Source organism: Schistocerca piceifrons, chromosome 3 (assembly GCF_021461385.2).
Source record: "Schistocerca piceifrons isolate TAMUIC-IGC-003096 chromosome 3, iqSchPice1.1, whole genome shotgun sequence".
Classification (NCBI taxonomy): Eukaryota; Metazoa; Arthropoda; class Insecta; order Orthoptera; family Acrididae; genus Schistocerca; species Schistocerca piceifrons.
The window spans coordinates 414,796,551-414,802,550 of NC_060140.1; positions in this window are offsets into that span (position 1 = coordinate 414,796,551).

Here is a 6,000-nt window from a genome sequence, read left to right on the forward strand (position 1 = left end):
CAACACTCTCTGGCGGACCACCCGTACTGTTTACGGCACCCCTGTTGTTGCTTGTTCGATAATTATTTTGTGGTCGGTTACCACTACCGTTCCTAGGTCCGCTATAATTGCGCCTAAATCTCTGCTCATTACCAAATCTTGTAAACTCCCCGGGGTGTCTTTGATTTCCTCTCGGAGAATGATGACCATTGGCATATTTTGTTATGTCCGCGTTCCGTGAGGAGTCGCGACGCTGCCAACGCTCGCGCGCTCTGTAACTCTCAGGCGACCCGTTACGTCTGGATTGCCACCTGTATCTACGGCTGCGGCTTCGCTTTCGCTGCCGCTGCTCGTAGGCGCTCTGACCGTAATTCTGCGTGGTGCCATTCGCATCGCACTCAAGCTCTAGAAGGAGATTGCGAAAACCCTCTACGTCATCCTTACATCGTCCTGCAAGGATAACGTGCCGCAACTGCATTGGAAACTTTCCCAGGCAAATACGAATAATTTCCGCAGATCCATAAGGATCGTCAAGATGTTCATTCGCCTGCAGTATGTGCTCAAACATCTGCACAGGGCTGGAGAATTTTGACCTGTTTAACTCTGGTAGCATAATGAGTCGGTGTTTTACACGCCTTTGCGCTGCCACTGACCAATAGATCGACAGGAAGTGTTGTCGAAACTCCCCAACAGTGTAGCAATTGCGTGCAATTGACCTCATCCGCGCCGCTGGCTCACCTTCGAGGTAGCCGCACATATACTCCATCTTGTGCGCACTGGGCCACGTAGGAGGAAGGGAGAACTCGAACTGCTGTAACCAGGCCCGCGGGTGAATCCCCGTAGCCGAGTTACGGAAGACTTCAAACTTCCTCACTGTCAGAAAATGTTTAAAGTCAAATTCGTGAGTTTTCCTTGGCGAACGTTCCCGAGGGGATCCGCGCCGTTCCCACCTGGTACGAGATCCGTGATCATGACGATGATCAAATTCGCCATCGTTCCCGGAATCATCGTCGGAATAATGGCCCTTTCGTTCATTTCTTTCAACTTCATGGGCCTTTAACCCTTTTAGGTGAAGTTCTAAACGGGCAATATGCTCACATATTCCCTCGGTAACCCCTCTTTGTTGTATTTTTATTTCACACTGTCCACGCGGACATTTCGTTATCGACCGTATTTCGTCTGCATCCGCTGATGACGAGGTAATCGTTTCCCTATTATTGTCAGACTTACGCGCCACTGCGTCTGAGATCCTGGCTATTTCTTCTCGCATCTCTCGGTGGGCCGTGTCTTGTTTTGTTTGCGTAAGCCCTTGCTCTCGCTCGAGAGCTATTATCGCCTGGCTGAGGGTTTCTACCTGCGCGCTAAGGTGGACCGGGCACTTAGCTGCAGTGTCCTCTATTCGGGACACAAGAGCCGCGTGGTCACTCTGGCATTGTTCTGCTAACGCGCGGAGATCCCTGGCGGAATTTTGTCCTACTCGGGACTCAAGAGCCGCTTGTTCACCCTGGCATTGTTCTGCTAGTATACGTATATTCCTAGCAAACCTTTCTTCTTGCTCCATCACCTGCTTGCTAATGACTTGCTGCCCCTCTTCTAAGGCGGAGATGCGTTGGTCAATGATCGCCAGTTTCTCCCCAACACCCTGTACTATTTCACTAGTCAATCTCCTTATTCGCTTCCTCGATATGCCTCCTATTTTCTTCTGCTTGTTTTTTATTCACTTCCTCGATATGTCTCCTATTACTGTCTAGTAATTGTCGTAGCATAGCCTGTAATGAATTTGCATCTATCGAATGATTCGAAATCACTACAGCGGGTTCAGGATGGACAACACTTGTACTTGCGTTTTCCGTGTTTCGTTCCTGGTCGGACTCGGCGTTTTGACCTCGTCCTTGTTCAGGGTTATTGTCTGGCAGGTTTTTCCGATCGCGGCTCCCTGAACAGCTACGCGTCTCCATCATAAGGATAGTTACTCCGTGCTCCAAAATACAAGAATAATGCCAAAGTCTCCTAATGGACTCACAGTCCCCACAAAGCACCCAAGATTTACTATATGACACTGGTACACGCCATAGGACAAGAATCAACCCAAAGTTGTAACGCAATTGAATACTAAATCACAATGTCTATACAGTAATACATATACAAGATAAAACATGTAAGAAAATGCACGCCTATATCATAAATTCACGTACATTCTGTATTACAGAAAAACAGTATACCAATTAGCACATCCAACTGAAAATAACTAATCCTCACTGCGCATCAGAAGATCTCTGGTTTACCGAAATCCGTGAGCAGGGTAAGCCATGTGTAACTATTCGTGAGGTATCGTGGGCACGTTGCAACAATATCACATCATACAATCATGTTAACATTTTCTAAAACAAACATGCGATCGGACAGTTAGTGATGCCGGTAGCCCAACAACTATAATGTTCTACCACGTGGTTGGCTCCCCACGGACGAAGGACACGGAAAGTAAGGAAAATTTACGAGAAGGCAAGGCTCTAAATACACTCCTGGAAATTGAAATAAGAACACCGTGAATTCATTGTCCCAGGAAGGGGAAACTTTATTGACACATTCCTGGGGTCAGATACATCACATGATCACACTGACAGAACCACAGGCACATAGACACAGGCAACAGAGCATGCACAATGTCGGCACTAGTACAGTGTATATCCACCTTTCGCAGCAATGCAGGCTGCTATTCTCCCATGGAGACGATCGTAGAGATGCTGGATGTAGTCCTGTGGAACGGCTTGCCATGCCATTTCCACCTGGCGCCTCAGTTGGACCAGCGTTCGTGCTGGGCGTGCAGACCGCGTGAGACGACGCTTCATCCAGTCCCAAACATGCTAATTGGGGGACAGATCCGGCCAGGGTAGTTGACTTACACCTTCTAGAGCACGTTGGGTGGCACGGGATACATGCGGACGTGCATTGTCCTGTTGGAACAGCAAGTTCCCTTGCCGGTCTAGGAATGGTAGAACGATGGGTTCGATGACGGTTTGGATGTACCGTGCACTATTCAGTGTCCCCTCGACGATCACCAGTGGTGTACGGCCAGTGTAGGAGATCGCTCCCCACACCGTGATGCCGGGTGTTGTCCCTGTGTGCCTCGGTCGTATGCAGTCCTGATTGTGGCGCTCACCTGCACGGCGCCAAACACGCATACGACCATCATTGGCACCAAGGCAGAAGCGACTCTCATCGCTGAAGACGACACGTCTCCATTCGTCCCTCCATTCACGCCTGTCGCGACACCACTGGAGGCGGGCTGCACGATGTTGGGACGTGAGCGGAAGACGGCCTAACGGTGTGCGGGACCGTAGCCCAGCTTCATGGAGACGGTTGCGAATGGTCCTCGCCGATACCCCAGGAGCAACAGTGTCCCTAATTTGCTGGGAAGTGGCGGTGCGGTCCCCTACGGCACTGCGTAGGATCCTACGGTCTTGGCGTGCATCCGTGCGTCGCTGCGGTCCGGTCCCAGGTCGACGGGCACGTGCACCTTCCGCCGACCACTGGCGACAACATCGATGTACTGTGGAGACCTCACGCCCCACGTGTTGAGCAATTCGGCGGTACGTCCACCCGGCCTCCCGCATGCCCACTATACGCCCTCGCTCAAAGTCCGTCAACTGCACATACGGTTCACGTCCACGCTGTCGCGGCATGCTACCAGTGTTAAAGACTGCGATGGAGCTCCGTATGCCACGGCAAACTGGCTGACACTGACGGCGGCGGTGCACAAATGCTGCGCAGCTAGCGCCATTCGACGGCCAACACCGCGGTTCCTGGTGTGTCCGCTGTGCCGTGCGTGTGATCATTGCTTGTACAGCCCTCTCGCAGTGTCCGGAGCAAGTATGGTGGGTCTGACACACCGGTGTCAATGTGTTCTTTTTTCCATTTCCAGGAGTGTATTTAGAAAGGTGAAAGCTTATACAGGCACAGCTGAAGGCAAACAGACATTCATACAGAAGCGAGTGCTCACTTCTTATCGACACCTTTGTGTGGCACTCTTCCAGCGGATCCAAGTCTGCTACAGAAATTTGCTAAAAGAAAAGTCTGCCAAAGTTTTGCATTCCTTGCTGCGACAAGGCAAAGCAATCTTCCAGATTTGAAAAGCGAGACCAAAGGCTAACAGCTCTCCCCTCGCCAAGTAACAACGCACCACGCGGTCAGTCTAACTCACCCTTCTTCGACTGGAGCACAGCTGTGGACGCTTCCCGTACCGGCGGCAGACTGCCTCCCGCTTCTCCAGCCTCTTCCACGCTCTGCGTGGACCGGAAAACCCCAAGATGCCATTTCCGCCACCAACGTAACGCAGGTGGATTTCTCACAAGTAGCGGAAACCTCTTTGCCGACTTGACCACTACGAGAGTTGGCTATTCTGTACCAGTGCTGCTGGATCTGTACGACTATCGCAGACTTTCTGCAGCAGACTACGCCACCGTCTAGCAACGTGACACACAACCACATTCATTCAATCACACTACTATGAGAGTAAAGCGAATAGATAAACAAGGAAAAGAAAGAGAAATGATAATGAAAATGGGCTACCGGACTAATGAAAGGTGGCTACAGGACTCTTTCATCATTTGCAGCTATAAGTCAAATGCAAATATTGTTATGCCCCAGCAATTAATTATCGATCCCAACGCAATGCATTGCTAGCAAAAAGAAAATGTATTACCATCCCAAATAATGATACCAATTTAAAAGAGTTATGAGTAATACTGAATGATGTTTTCTAATCACAGACTTTGAGTAATAGTTACAGAGTGTTACATTTTTAAATATGTCATATGTCACTTGAATGATGAGTTCTGAGTAATAGTGAATGATATTTTGTAATAATGCATGCATGCATGCTCTACACTCATTAGCTCCTGTTTTGACTGATGATTTGTGATGATTTGTAACTGGCCAATGAGTGCCAATAATTATTTTTAAATATGTCATATGTCACTTGAATGATGAAAAATGTTTTGTGATATTCAATACTTGCTGACCAATGAATGCCACTGTTTCTTATATTTTAAATTTATATTATGTCACTTTCATGCTATATATATGAATACCAGTAGCTTGATGCTACACTCATTAGCTCCTCTTTTGATTGATGACTTCTGATGATTTGTAACTGATCAATGAGTGCCAATAATTATTTTTAAATATGTCATATGTCACTTGAATGATGAAAAAGTTTTGTAATATTCAATACTTGCTGACCAACGAATGCCACTGTTTCTTATACTCTAAATTTGTATTATGTCACTTTCATGCTATATATATGAATACCAGTAGCTTGATACTACACTCATTAGCTCATGTTTTGAATGACTTCTGATGGTTTGTAACTGATCAATGAGTGCCAATGTTCTATGTAAACAGATAACTTATGAACATTATTCTGTAATGCTTCATACATGGTACAGAAATGTTCAGTAACTGGGTGATGAGTGCCACGAATTACTCAAATCAGTTGTTAGACTAGTGTAATTATCAATGATGATTGGTGTAAGACTTAATGTCCTTCACCTTCTGACCTAATTACCAGAAATTACTACAATATCCGTTTGTCCTGTCTATCCTCATGCTCATGGAGCACTATATTTGGTTTTTGCACTAATTCTACTTTGGTGTACCTTACAAGAACTTTGTGTTGACATGACATGCTGTCCACCACCTTGAGCGATGGAGATGTTATTATGGTCCCACTGTTTGGTGTACCTAATGTATTACCAAAATGATAACATGGAATATTAATACGACATTTCAGTGTCTTGGCTGCACTGATTAATACTTGAGGGAAAAGAACTTCAGATTGTCTCACTTGGTGTTGTGCTTCTGTAGAAAGATATGGACTTTCAGTGCAGCTGCGTGCAACCTAATGTGCTACAACCATGATGCAATCCTTCCCTTTCCTATCCTAGTTCTTGTAAAACAGTAATAAAAAAACTACAGTGCGTGTGCACTTTATGTCATTTGATATGATTTGTACTCATTGCG